Raw genomic sequence first — 15,820 nt, 5'->3', positions numbered from 1 at the left:
TCAGCCAGCAATGCACTGCGATGCCGCAGTGAATTATGGGCCGTGACGCGCCACACGAATTTGGCGCGAACGGCCCATATCGTTCGCAATTCGGCGAACGGGCGAACAGATGATGTTCGAGTCGAACATGGGTTCGACTCGAACACGAAGCTCATCCTTAGTTATTGATAACATTGTAACCAGGATCTCTAGGTGGGGCTTTGGATGTAAGGAGGGGGGGAAATCATCATGCACACGACCACTATAGGAACAATTCCCAAACTGATCATTATGAATCTTGTTTCTGTTCGATTTCTATTGCTACTAGTGTTCCTATTATGCTTCCCCTTATTAGTACTAATTGTTGGAACAACGGTCACAGGATGTTTTCTTTGCTCCATGTTCCCCTCCTGTTCATATGTAGGAAGTGTAGACATCTTATCTTTCTTCCAATTAAACTTGCGCCCTGTCATATAGTCCTGCCTGTCCCTCTCAAACTTCCCTGATTTTCTAACTATCAAGTCAGCCTCGAACTCTATTATTTGTTCATTAATTTTCTTATCCCATTCAATAAATGATTCTAAGTCTGTGAATGCCACTAGCTGTTCCTGAATACTGATGACTTCTAGCTTGATGCTATCTAGATTTCTATCCCTTTGTTTAATAATCAGATTCAACCAAGATTTATTAAATAACTGCATATCCCTAATCCATTCTTCGCCAATATCATCATCCAGAAAACTACACAACTTGTTAAGTCTCAGTCCTCTGGGAATCCTATTGACTTCCAAATATTTTTGCAACAGTATGATGTCCCACCATTGGGTCATTTCACTCTCTAGCAGGTATTTAAGTTTATAAAAAACTGATATCATCGCTTCCTCTCTATTCGGTGCAACTTTGATAGTCTCGACATTATCAGGTCCTTCTGGTCGCTGTTCATAGCTGTTAATACTGCTCAAGAATCCTTTTGCCAGGGAAGCTCGCCTCAGCTGGCTTTCTTCAATGGATAATACCGTGCTTGCTGATTGATACTTAGTCTTTATCACCACAATGGCTATTCACCCAGCTGCTGGAGTCCCCAAATACAAACAGACAAACAGAAAGATAGAACCCCATGAAGAGAAACAACAACTACAAGTACAGTTCTGCACCAGGTTCAATAATAAGGCTCCCCTAATACAAAACATTTTTAAAAAGAATTGGAGGATTCTTGAATCAGACCCAATCCTGAAGACTAGTCTTCCTTCACACCCCAATCTGGTTTTCAGGAGACCCAAGGATTTGAGGAGCATCTTTGCCCCAAGCAGGGTGAAAAAGGTCAAAAGTAGAGGACTTAATAGCCCTTGGACAACAATCTTCGACCAAAAAGGCAGTTATAGATGTGGGAGCACTAACTGTGGGAATTGCACCCACATGTGCCATAGGAAGAAAGATGTAGTAGGAGTTGATGGCAAGACACATAAGATCAAACAATTTATTAACTGCGGCACCCCATATGTTATTTATGGTCTCCTTTGCCCATATGGCCTCCTGTATATTGGCCGGACCTCCAGGCCAATGAGAACCAGGATGAATGAACACAGAAGTAGCATCCTGACAGAGAAGGATAAATATTCAGTACTAAGACATTTCCTGGAAGTTCACGATAGTAGTATAGATGGCCTTAGGGTGTTCGGTATAGAAGCCATGCCTAATGATTTAGATAGTGGGAAAAAGCACCAGCTACTGTGCACTAGAGAGGCCTACTGGATCTTCACCTTAGGGACTTTGGCCCCGAAAGGCTTGAACAAAGGAATTGAACTGCATGGTATCGTCTGACATTTGCGGCTTTTGTAGGGCTTATCGTTCCTTCCCTGGAGTATGTCTAGGTCCATCATGATTAAATAATACTATTGTTGCTTTTTGGGAGTCTCCATTTTTTTCAATGGAGCCTCCATTTGACTAGCCGCCCATGATGACTTGGTCCCATCATATAGTAGTGTTTGCACCACATATATTGTTCCATGGCCATGGGAAGAATAGAGCACTTGTGTGTTTGATTGGGAGGGTACCCGCTTGGCCTGTCGCGTTTCAATTCATTTTTAGTATATAGTTAGTATATGTTTCCAATAGATAGCCCTTGTTCAATTTAATTTTTAGAATGTCAGATTCTTTCATTGTTATTTTGTAACAGTATATATTTAATTCCATTTAGCTTTATTTCACTTCATGCTATTCATCAGATATTAGTGGGTACATGGTGTCTGAGAGTCCCCAGAAGTTGATGTAGCACTTATTTAGGTGCTTGGTTCTATGGTTCTCCGTTGCCTTATGAATTCAATTGATATTTAATTCATGCAATTTGTTTTTAGTTTAGATTAGAGGACTCTCTGGAGATTGCTACTGGGTTGGGTGCCCCATTTGACTCCCCACTTTCTAGTAGTCGATCTATAGCGTTTCCGCTATTGCTTTTAAGATGTTTTGCATATGAACAAGGGCAAATGGTTTGATATGTGTGTTTGCATGTGCACATGTGGTTTGTCCACTTTTGTTTTTTATATGGTTTTTAACCACTAGGCTACCGCCCACCATCATATGACGGCGGGACGAGGCAGCTCTTGTTCTGGGCGGACGTCATATGACGTGATCGCCCTCCCGAGCCACTAGGGGGCGCGCGCATGCCCGCTGTGTCGCTCGGGACCTGGTGCATGTGCCCGGCGGCCGTGATGTCCACCGGGCACCCGCGATTGCCGGGTAACAGAGCAGGACCGTGGATCTGTTAATGTAAACACACAGATTCACATCCTGTCAGAGGAGAGGAAACAGATGGTGTGTCCCTTGTACATAGGGACACTGATCGGTCACCTCCCCCAGTCAGTCCCCTCCCCCCACAGTTAGAATCACCTCCCTAGGACACACATTAACCCCTCAATCGCCCCCTAGTGTTAACCTCTTCCCTGCTAGTCACATTTACACAGTAATCAATGCATTTTTATAGCACGGATCGCTTATTTAAATGTGAATGGTCCCAAAAATGTGTCAAAAGCGTCCGATATGTCCGCTGCAATATCGCAGTCATAATAAAGATTGCAGATCGCCGCCATTACTAGTAAAAAATTAATAAATAAATAAAAATGCTATAAATCTATCCCCTATTTTGTAGACGCTATAACTTTTGCGCAAACCAATCAATATACGCTTATTGCAATTTTTTTTACCAAAAATATGTAGAAGAATACATATCAGCCTAAACCGAGGAAAATTTTTTTTTAAAAAAAGAAAATTGGATATTTATTATAGCAAAAAGTAAAAAATATTGTGTTTTTTCAAAATTGTCGCTCTTCTTTTGTTTATAGCGCAATAAATAAAAACCACAGAGGTGATCAAATACCACCAAAAAGCTCTATTTGTGGGGAAAAATGATAAAAATTTCATTAGGGTGCAGTGTAACATGACCGCCCAATTGTCATTCAAAGTGCAACAGCGCTGAAAACTGAAAAATGGCTTGGGCAGGAAGGGGTTGAAAGTGCCCTGTATTGAGGTGGTTTAATGTTAATTTCTATAAAGTTTTATGATATATATATATATATATATATATATATATATATATATATATATACATAATTTCCCTATGGGGATTGATATAGGGCTGATAGTCCCTTTCATTCCATCTAATCTTTTATATGTATATTTACATCTTCTATTATTTTGTTCTATATATACATTTTGCATTAGGGGACACTAAAATGGCCAATATAGACTGATGTTGGGCTCAGTTGTTCTGTTTCCTGTGTGTTCTGTGCGTCTCGGTTACTCCACATTATCAGCAGCTGCTGTTTTGATCTGCCTTTCCCCCATTCCAGTCATTTTATTTAAGTTTTTTTTATATTTTAATCTATTCATTTTCTAACTAGGCCTCCAGGGGGGGTGACTCCTGAGAGACATCCAGAGTGGGTGTGCCCATTCATTCAAGATGCGCACGCATCCACACACTCACTTTCAGTGAGTGTTTACATCATAGCGGTAGAAAGTAGCGGGTGGAACACATATACACCCGCACGTCCTCTGCGCACGCCATCTATCCTTTGACGTGCGCGTAAGCGGAAGTGACGCCTGGGCTGGCCGGAACTCGTCGGAGCGCAAACACACCCGCACTTCCTGGTTATCGGAGTGGCGTGCGTTCTACCGGCGAAGGACGGCTTCTGAAGGCGCCACTCTATCTGATATGGCTCACCCCACTATCCCCAAGTATGCGGTAGATGTGGGGGTGGTACGGGTAGATCACATGCCTGACCACCTCCGAAGGGTAGGCTAAATATCCTCCCCATGTATTCCAATCCATACACTGGGGTTACTGGCCCTAAAACCCATGGCACCACATTCTAACAACTGGGTATAGTTGGGGAGGGCCCCACAATGCAGGTGGGCATGGTTTTATGTGGGCGGGTGCTGGTGGTGACTGGGATGCACAGACACACACATATATAGAGGAGACATTACATGTGAGCAGCCATCGCCCACTTAGGCTCTGAGGAAAGGGGTTCTCCCCTGAAACGTGCCAGCCATCGCTATACCCACTTCACGTCAGGTCCTGGTTTGTTGATGTTCAGAACTGCGCACCTGTATTATCGCCAATGCCTGTTACCTTTGCTCGTTTCTGAGTATATATTTTACTGTTTTACACTTCAATAAAGCTTTACCAGTGGTAATGCACTAGGTCCTTTCTTTCTTTTTTCTCTTAAACCCCCCAGTAGACCCATAATCAATGGGATCAACTCAGTGGGTGCAAGAATCGGTGAGTACATCGACTGGATCTTGCAACCTGTGGTGAAGAAAACCAGGTCTTACTTGAGAGATACGAAACATCTCATCCAATTGCTTAATGATATCACTTTAGTAGATGGACCTGTATATTTGGCAACTGCTGATGTTGCAAGTCTTTATACAATTATTAATCTCGAGGAGGCTATCCAAGCAATTAAATGGGCCCTTAGAAATCTAAGTGACTTAAAATGCGTACAAAGGAGGTTTTTATTAGATTGTTTGAGATACAGCCTAGATTCTAATTATTTTTGGTTTGATAACACTTATTTCAAGCAAATCTGTGGAATTGCAATGGGCGCAAGGTATGCACCTAGCGTCGCTAATTTATACATGTCAGAATGGGAAGAAGAGTCTCTATACAATTTACCAGACCAACTCACATTATTTAATCAATATATAGATGACATTATTATAATTTGGAGTGGCAACAGGTAGAGCCTTATTGATTTTTGTTTTAAATTAAATACTAATGATAAAAACATAAAGCTCACTTGGGAGATAAGTGATGAAAAAATCAACTTCTTGGATTTAATGATGAGAAAGAAGGAAATAAACTGATTGCACAAACGTATTTTAAAACAGTTGACAGGAACAGCTATTTGCCTCTTGATAGCTGTCATTTTACCCCATGGTTAGTTAATACCAATGGGTCAGTTAACCACTTACCAACCGGCCCATAGCCGAATGACACCTGCAGGGCGGTTGGATAACTCTGGGAGGGTGTACTATGACGTCCTCCCAGAATTCCCCTCTTGCGCGCCCCCTGGGGCACGCACCCGAACACATCCGTGACCGCCGGGTCCAGAGGACCCGGCGCATCATGGATCCCGGTAAATGGCCGCTAATCGCGGCCGTTTACCATGTAATCACATGTAAACAGACCGGCGTCATCTGATGACGCCGGTTCCTCTCCTCCCCTCCTCCCCTGTGAGCGGAGAGGGGGATGGATGGCTGGCTGCAGCGTTGTGGGCTGGATGTGTAGTGCCCACAGCGCTGCACAGAGACATCCAGCCAGCCATCCATCCATGCTCAGCCATCCCCATTACTCTGCAAAGCCCCCACATTACTCTGCAAAGCCCCCACATTACTCTGCAAAGCCCCCACATTACTCTGCAAAGCCCCGCCATACCCCGCCATACTCTGCCATACCCCGCCATACCCCTCCATACTCTGCAATACCCCGCCATGCTGAGCCATGCTCGGCTGTACTCGGCCTTGTATGTGGCCAGGCTGTGGAAGTCTCACACATGTGGTATCGCCGTACTCGGGAGGAGCAGCAGAATCTATTTTGGGGTGTCATTTTTGAATGTACATGTTATGTGGTAGAAATATTGTATAAATGGACAACTTTGTGTTAAAAAAAAAAAATGCGTTTTAACCACTTCCCTCCTGCCGGCCGTCATACAACGTCCTTGACTTTGTGCGGGGATATCTGAATGATGCCTGCAGCTACAGGCATCATTCAGATATCAGCTTTTTCAGCCGGCGATTCCCTACCCCATGAGAATGATCATAGCGGCTGTTCCACTGCTTGATCGTTCTTACGGGAGGCGAGAGGGGATGTCCCCCCCCCCTCCCGCGCTTCTACCGACTCACTGCTACGATCGAAGCCAGGATCGTTTTTTTTTTTTATTTCAGGCTTCCCAGCCTAGAGGTGAGATGTGGGGTCTTATCGACCCCATATCTCACTGTAAAGAGGACCTGTCATGCCATATTCCTATTACAAGGATGTTTACATTCCTTGTAATAGGAATAAAAGTGGTCAAAATTTTTTTTTTTTTTTTTGGGAAAAAAGCATCAAACTAAAATAAATAAAGTAAAATGAACAATAAAAGAAAAAAAAATTTTTTTAAAGCGCCCCTGTCCCTGTGTGCTCGCATGCAGAAGCGAACGCATACGTAAGTCCCGCCCACATATAAAACCGGTATGCAAACCACACATGTGAGGTATCGCTGCAATCGGTAGAGTGAGAGCAATAATTTTGGCCCTAGACCTCCTCTGTAACTCAAAACATGTAACCAGTAAAAAATTTTAAAGCGTCGCCTATGGGGATTTTTGAGTAGCAAAGTTTGGCGCCATTCCACAAGCGTGTGCAATTTTGAAAGGTGACATGTTGGGTATCTATTTACTCGGAGTAACTTCATCTTTCACATTATTCAAAAACATTGGGCTAACTTCACTGTTTTGGTTTTTGTAAAGCACAAAACCATTTTTTTTTCCAAAAAAAGCGTTAAAAAAATTGCTGCGCAAATACCGTGCGAGATAAAAAGTTGCAATGACCGCCATTGTATTCTCTAGGGTCTTTGCTAAAAAAACATATATAATGTTTTGGGGTTCTATGTAATTTTCTAGCTAATAAATGATGATTTTTACATGTAGGAGAGAAATGTCAGAATTGGCCTAGGTGCTCCTAGAATGCCTGATGGTGCTCCCTGCATGTTGGGCCTCTGTATGTGGCCATGCTGTGTAAAAGTCTCACACATGTGGTATCGCCGTATTCGGGAGTAATAGCGGAATGTGTTTTGGGGTGTAATTTGTGGTATGCATATGCGGTGTGTGAGAAATAACCTGATAATATGACAATTTTGTGGAAAAAAAAAAGTAAAAAAAAAATCTTGATTTTGCAAAGAATTGTGGGAAAAAATTACAACTTCAAAAAACTCACCATTCATCTTTCTAAATACCTTGGAATGTCTTCTTTCCAAAAAGGGGTCATTTGGGGGGTATTTGTACTTTTCTGGCATGTTAGGGTCTCAAGAAATTAGATAGGCCGTCAGTACTTCAGGTGTGATCAATTTTCAGATATTCGCACCATAGCTTTTGGATTCTATAACTTTCAAAATGACCAAATAATATCCACCGATTTGGGTTATTTTTACCAAAGATATGTAGTGGTATAAATTTTGGCCAAAATATATGAAGAAAAATTACTAATTTGCAAAATATTATAACAGAAATGAAGAAAAATGTATTTTTTTTACAGATTTTTCGGTCTTTTTTTCTTTTACGGCGCAAGAAATAAAGAACCCAGCGGTGATTAAATACCACCAAAAGAAAGCTCCATTTGTGTGGGGGAAAAAAAGGACAAAAATTTCATATAGATACAGTGTTGCATGACTGAGTAATTGTCATTCAAAATGTGAGAGCACCAAAAGCTGAAAATTGGTCTGGTTAGGAAGGGGGTTTAAGTGCCCAGTTGTCAAGTGGTTAATTAGACATGCCGCGTACGCACGGTCGGACTTTACGGCAGACTTTGCCCGGCGGACAGGATTTCGTCGGACATTTCCATCGTGTGTGGGCTCCAGCGGACTTTTTCTCAAAAGTTGGACGGACTTAGATTTGAAACATGTTTTAAATCTATCCGTCCAACTCGAGTCCTGTCAAAGTCCGCTTGTCTGTATGCTAGTTCGGCAGACAAAAAGCAACGCTAGGGCAGCTATTGGCTACTGGCTATGAACTTCCTTGTTTTAGTCCGGTCGTACGTCATCACATACGAATTCGACGGACTTTGGTGGATTGTGTGTAGGCAAGTCCGTTCATTCGGAAAGTCCATCAAAGTCCGCCGGGCAAAGTCTGCCGTAAAGTCCGCTCGTGTGTACGCGGCATAAGACGTAACTGTACCACAAAAGATGTATTTTTGAAACAAGCATAAATGATTGGAGAAAGATTTGTTCAAAAAGGATACCGGGCTGATTTTATTGAAGAAAAAATAAGAGATGTTTCATTATTAGATAGAGAGAAATTGATACAGGACACAACTAAAAATACAGTTGATCAAGAGAGGGTACCTTTAGTCATGGATTCCAATATCCAACACAAGCAAGTTAAAATAATTTTTAAAAAATATTGGAACATCGTAAGAGCAGATCGATATTTAGGTACTATACTTCCGGGAAAAACGAGATTTACCTATAGGTGGGCCCCAACCCTCAGGGACCGTCTGGCAAAAAATGTCCCCAACCCCCCGATTAAAAAAATGTTCTCCTTCTTTGAAGGTAAAGGATTTTACCCATGTAAAAATTGTTATACCTGTCGACATACCAGAGAAAGTAAGAAAAAGAAATCTTGTTTTACATCAACTGTGACCTCTAAGAATTACATGATAGAAGACTTTATATCATGCCGTAGTGAAGGTGTTGTGTATCTTTTGGAATGTCCCTGCCATATCCAATATATTGGCAGAACAAAGAGAGAGTTATGGAAGAGACTGCGGGAGCATGTTCAGAATATTAAAAAAGGCTTTGTCAAGCATAGTCTATCAATAAATTATGCAGAATTTCATAATAAAGACCCCTCATCACTGCAAGTATGAGGGATTGAAAAATATAAATCCCACTGGAGGGGTGACAACAGTCATTAAGATTAGTCAAGCTGAGTCTCGATGGAGACATGAATTACGTACTTTAACACCATTAGGGCATACCATTGAATTTGATCTTAATTGTTTTTTATCGAATTATTGATCTATATACATATATATATTTTATATTCTTTTAATATTAGATTTATTAGGTGCCTTTAGTTTTTTCCTGTAGATTGCGTTGAAGAGTTTGTTTTTAGCCATTGAGTTGTAGATTATTAGCTCTCCATTAGATGTTGCTAGTGAGATTATTTCATACCATTTGGGGTGTCATTGCCATTATTGACCATTATTTGGCGTTTATATTATATTTCAAGAGATGTTATACTTTTTTTACACAAGATGTCACCAGTGAGCTGTAGATCATCCTTATTATTATTCTTCTTACCACTTGATGGCGCTTGCTAATGGATGAATATTTTAATTATGTTAGTCGTTTTTAAACATTGATAATACAGCAAGTTTTAAAAGGTTTTTTACAAATTCTGTTTCTATGTAGCAGTATATTACTTTCAAGATGTTTGTACTGCCCATTTGATTACAATTAGGGATGGGACGAACAAAAGTCATTGAAAAAACGGCCTGGGATGACCCCGCCCCCCTCTGACGCACTGGGATTTCACAGGGACTTCCCTATGGCTTTCCGTGATGTCAGAGGGGGCGGGGGCACCCGGTTACGTAACGGATGACCCCGCCCCCCTCTGACACCACGGGGAAAGCCTTAGGGAAGTCCCTGTGAAGTCCCCGTGCATCAGAGGGGGGCAGGGTCACCGAGTGGCCCCGCCCTCAGTTTTATAAGAACTGTCAGAAGAACAGAAGCATCACACAGCGGGAACCTCCCATGGATGCGGATCGTCCGAAGAATGTAGGGGGGGGGAGAAGGAGGAGGAACATGTGGACGAGAAGACCAAAGGAAGAAGCAGCGGATCAGAGGAAGAAGCAGAGCAAGAAGCGGGGGAAGAACAAGATGGAGGAAGAAAACCAAATGAAGACCAGAAGAAGATGGAGGAAGAAGCAGGGAAAAGAAGAAGACATTAATTATCAAAAACCGTCTCTTGTCTCTTTTAACATTTTTGACACTTTTTTTGTGAAATGGTAGGGGTACATTTGTACCCCATTACCATTTCACGGGGGGGGATCTGGGGGGCCCCTTGTTAAAGGGGGCTTCCAGATTCTGATAAGCCCCCCACCCGCATACCCCCACAACCACCGGGCAAGGGTTGTGGGGATGAGGCCCTTGTCCTGATCAACATGGGGACATCCTCCCTGGCATGCAGGCATGTGGCCTGGTACGGTTCAGGAGGGGGGCACTCTCTTGTCCCCCCCTCTTTTCCTGCAGCCTGCCAGGTTGCGTGCTCGGATAAGGGTCTGGTATGGATTTTAGGGGGACTTTAGGGGTCCCCCACGCTTTTTTTTTTTTTTTTTTAATTTTGGCGCGGGGTTCCCCTTAAAATCCATACCAGACCTGAAGGGCCTGATATGGAATTTGGGGGACCACCACGCATTTTTTGTTTTTAAATTTTGGTTCAGGGTTCCCCTTAATATTCATACAAGACCCAAAGGGCCTGGTAATGCACTGTGGGGGAATCCCAGGCCGTTTTTTTCAATAACTTTTATGAGTATTGCAGAGACCCGACAATTCATTATAGCAGCCGGTGCTACTGCTAGTACTTTTAAATTACTTTTTTTTTCCTTTAGAAATGTCATTTTACTCTCTAACTGTTGCAAACACAGGAAACATGCACCACTTTACAGGCATACTATAGACACCCCCCAGGTACGAAATTTAAAGGAATATTTCACTTTTATTGTTTCACTTTAAGCATTATTAAAATCACTGCTCCCGAAAAAACGGCCATTTTTAAAACTTTTTTTTTTGCATTGATACATGTCCCCTGGGGCAGGACCCGGGTCCCCAAACACTTTTTATGACAATAGCTTGCATATTAACCTTTAAAATTAGCACTTTTGATTTCTCCCATAGACTTTTAAAGGGTGTTCCGTGGCTTTCGAATTTGCCGCGAACATCCCAAATTGTTCGCAATTTGGCGAACGGATGAACAGCCAATGTTCGAGTCAAACTCATGTTTGACCCAAACAGACATCCCATCCCTAATTACAATTGAAGATCTGCTAATTGTTGTGTAGCTGCTGCTATGGCAGCGGTAGAAACTATATAAACTGGCTACATTGACACCTGACTCCATCGCCCTTTGATAAAGTCACGTAAGCAGTGACGCAATGCGTCAGAGAGGAGCCAGGTGTCGTCACTTCCGGTCGCGACCGAGACCGGAAGTACTCGGTTTTAATATAGTCAGGAGAATAATTTAGTGGGACTTTTTGGGTGCCGGGAAAGGAGATTTCAACAGACATCAAAGTAAAAAATAAAATTCATATTTTATTCAACATATACAAAATTTAAAAATGATGCTGGCTAGACATAATGACATGAAATGACATACAGCAGTACATATCAAAATAGATTTGGATATGAACAGTCAATCGGTACTGTAGTCCCTAATCCCTACATGTTTTGCCCAGTGGGGCTTCCTCAGGGGATATGTTGAGGGACCCAAGTGGATATGTGGCTGCATGAAATAGAATACAGTTAGAAACCATAAAAATATTCACAAAGAAATATATACAAAGGAAAGCATTAATGGTTGTCCAAAGCTGATTGATTAGGCTGCCATCTAATAAACAGTTACCTGCTAGTAGACTCAAGCCAGGTGTAGGAAAACGGACTTTGCTCTGTACTGGAGAGGTTTTTGGTCTGGGAGGACCCAGGTAAAGGCCGTGGGATCTGTGACTGCCATATAAGGAGGGGGTTAGAAAAGGAAAGGCAGAAGTGAGGGAGGAAAAGAGAAGGAGAGGAGGAGGGGGGAGGGAAAGAAAGGATATGTGGTGGGGGGCAGGCAGAAAGGGGGGGGGGGAGGAGGAGGGGGAGAAGAAAAGAAGGGGGGAAAGAAATAAGAAAAAAAGAAAAAGAGAAAGGAAAAATAGGTACAGAAAAGGTAGTGGGGAAAAAAAGAGAGGGGTGTTAAAAGTGTGAAAACACACTGGTGTTAGAGGAATGAGGAGTGTGTGTTAGAGATGTGAAGTCCCAATGGCGTAGTGAACAGGGTGGGAACATGCTGTGTTGGGGAGATAAAGTGATCAAAATAGGCTAGGAGAGCAGAATAAATACTTACAAAGAGCCCGGCTATGTCTAAAGGGGAGCAAGGGCTGCCAGATAATGATGTTTATCTGATAGAGAAAATATAATATAGGGACTTCATTGGGACTTCACATCTCTAACACACATTCCTCATTCCTCTAACACCAGTGTGTTTTCACACTTTCAACACCCCTCTCTTTTTTTCCCCTACTACCTTTTCTGTACCTATTTTTCCTTTCTCCTTTTCTTTTTTTCTTATTTCTTTCCCCCCTTCTTTTCTTCTCCCCCTCCTCCTCCCCCTCCCCCCCCCCCTTCTGCCTGCCCCCCACCACATATCCTTTCCTTCCCTCCCCCCTCCTCCTCTCCTTCTCTTTTCCTCCCTCACTTCTGCCTTTCCTTTTCTAACCCCCTCCTTATATGGCAGTCACAGATCCCACGTCCGTTACCTGGGTCCTCCCAGACCAAAAACCTCTCCAGTACAGAGCAAAGTCCGTTTTCCTACACCTGGCTTGAGTCTACTAGCAGGTAACTATTTATTTGATGGCAGCCTAATCAATCAGCTTTGGACAACCGTTAATGCTTTCCTTTATATATATTTCTTTGTGAATATTTTTATGACTTCTAACTGTATCCTATTTCATGCAGCCACATATCCACTTGGGTCCCTCAACAAATCCCCTGAGGAAGCCCCACTGGGCGAAACATGTAGGGATTAGGGACTACAGCACTGAGTGACTGTTCATATCCAAATCTATTTTGATATGTACTGCTGTATGTCATTTCATGTCATTATGTCTAGCCAGCATAATTTTTACATTTTGTATATGTTGAATAAAATATGAATTTTATTTTTTACTTTGATGTCTGTTGAAATCTCCTTTCCCGGCACCCAAAAAGTCCACTAAATTATTCTCCTGACTATATCTACTACTCAGGGATGGTGGTGCCCTCTCTTTGACACTGTCACCTATCCATTTTTATTAATAACTACTTCTTTATGTAAGTTAGTGCGTGTGTTGGATGTCAATAAATTATTTTAAAATACTACACATTGGAGCCACCCTTCTTCTATTTTACTATATGCCCTCACTGCTGAGCCCGGAGATCAAAGGTGCCTGCTGAATATTAGAAGGTCGATCGTTTTGTGGAAAGTCATCGTCTCTGATTGAGCTGAGTCCAACTTGGCCCATAGGGGCCACTGCTAGAGGTGAGAGGCTAGGGGAACAGGTGGCCCACTGCGGAAGGGGATTGGATGAAGTGGACATTAATCGCTCTTTTTGCACATCGATTGTTTTTTGCACTTTGCACTTTCATCACATATGAACTGTTTTGAAGATACTGTACATATTTATTTCGTTAAAGTCCAGATATTTGAGATGAACAAGATAGTTACCACCGCTCTAGGTGACCGGGTTCAAGCTTCCCGTCCTCCGCTGTGTGGATGATTGTGAGAGCCCCAGGTGCAATTGCTATTCCAATGGTATGTGTGTGATGGAAAAATCTGGACAGCCACACTCCGGATTGGAAAAGTGAAAAATAAAGCACTCCTAGCTATGAGTAAGCGCTCTATGGGAGCGTGAAACGCGTAGCGGTTATGCTGCATTATCCCAACAAAGCCATGTACAGATTTTAATTATGTTATTACTTTTTCAATAAAGAGGATTTTATTTTTCACTTTTCCAATCCGGAGTGCGGCTGTCCAGATTTTTCCATCACACACATATTTATTTTGTTGTTTATTGCATCACTGCGGATGGGAATTGGATGAAATGGACATTAATCGCTCTTTTTGCACATCGATTGTTTTTTGCACTTTTTTCACATATGAACTGTTTTGAAGATATTGTACATATTTATTTCGTTAGATATTGCATCATATCACTGTTTGGGATTATTTATTTACCTACAGCAATCTGTTATTGGATCTTTTTTTAGGACACTTATTGGCCATTTTATCTGGTCACTTATTGTTTGCACTTTGAAGATATTATTGTATTTGATTATTTTGCACATTTAGGCTTCACTATTGCCTTTGATTTTATTTTATCACCGCCAGGTGATTGGATTTGCACATTTAGCATTAATTTTGAATTATTGAAGATTTACTGATTTCTGTTCATTAGGTTTGTTAGCGCCACATAATTTATATTTCATTTATGTGGCAGTATCAGATTGGGTCACATAATTTACAGCACAACACATTTATTATTTATTTCATTAAGCATTTTGAGTGCTGCTGAATTTTAGGGCCGGCTTCACATATGTGCGGCCGCGGTTTTGTGCTCGGGGTCAAGGTGCGTTTCTGTTCACTGGTTCAGGTACAATTTAGGTCCAAATTTTTGCCTGAATTTTGCACCTGAACCGGACCCAAAAACGCACAGGACCCTTTTGCAATGCGCATTATGGCTGCCCTGGGCATGTATGAACCGTCTCCATTGAGCTCCGGTCACACTCGCATGTCATGCGAATTGGATGCAGTGAAAACCACATCCAATTCGCACATATACTATATTGTCAAAAGTATTGGAACGCCTGCCTTCACACACGCACATGAACTTTAATGGCATCCCAGTCTTAGTCCATAGGGTTCAATATTGAGTTGGCCCACTCTTTACAGCTATAACAGCTTCAACTCTTCTGGGAAGGCTGTCCACAAGGTTTAGGAGTGTGTCTATGGGAATGTTTGGCCATTCTTCCAGAAGTGCATTTGTGAAGTCAGGCACTGATGTTGGATGAGAAGGCTTGGCTCACAGTTTCTGCTCTAAGGCTCCATTCACACTAACGCGTTTTTTGATGCATTTTGCATTTTGCAGAAATGCACTGGAATTTTTTAACATGGGTTCCTATGGAACATGTTCACATCAATGCCTTTTTGTATCTCTGCATTTTTGGAAAGGGTCAGGGACTTTTTTTCATGCAAAATGCAGCGTTTTGCATGTAATAGAATTCAATGGACAAGCATCAAAAACGCAAGTGCACCGTTTTTGCAGCGTTTTTTGATGCGTTTTTGGTGCGTTTTTGATGCGTTTTTGCCGTTTTTTTTTTTTTAACTGAAAAAAAAACTGTAAAAAAAAAAAAAAAACGCAAAACGCAAATCGCAGCAAAAACGCCGCAAAAACACCACAAAAACGCTGCTCAAAAACGTGGCAAGCATGAAAAAAAAACCTCCAAAAACGCTCAAAAGCAACATGCATAGGTGTGAATCGAGCCTAATTCATCTCAAAGGTGTTCTATTGGGTTGAGGTCAGGACTCTGCACATGCCAGTCAAGTTCCTCCACCCCAAACTCGCTCATCTATGTCTTTAAGGACATTGCTTTGTGCACTGGCCTAAAACATTTGGTGGAGGGGGGATTATGATGTGGGGTTGTTTTTCAGGGGTTGGGCTTGGCCCCTTAGTTCCCGTGAAGGGAACTCTTAAGGCGTCAGCATACTAAGACATTTTGGACAATTTCATGCTCCCAACTTTGTGTGAACAGTTTGGGGATGGCCCCTTCCTGTTCCGACATGACTGCGCACC

At 42.1% G+C, this 15,820-nt stretch overlaps 1 protein-coding gene across 1 annotated transcript in view; it reads right to left on the bottom strand.

Moving 5' to 3' along the window:
- Window positions 1-12,085, bottom strand: part of LOC141139107 (fucolectin-like) — an 88,359-nt gene extending 76,274 nt beyond the window's left edge. The window contains exon 1 of the mRNA XM_073624926.1: window positions 11,854-12,085. The gene's annotated coding sequence lies outside the window, so the exon portion shown is untranslated. The remainder of the gene's footprint in view (window positions 1-11,853) is intronic.
- Window positions 12,086-15,820: the final 3,735 nt, after the last annotated feature.

This window comes from Aquarana catesbeiana, linkage group LG04 (assembly GCF_042186555.1).
Source record: "Aquarana catesbeiana isolate 2022-GZ linkage group LG04, ASM4218655v1, whole genome shotgun sequence".
Taxonomy (NCBI): Eukaryota; Metazoa; Chordata; class Amphibia; order Anura; family Ranidae; genus Aquarana; species Aquarana catesbeiana.
Note: the sequence above shows the minus strand (reverse complement) of the source record. Positions and strands in the feature narration are given on the sequence as shown.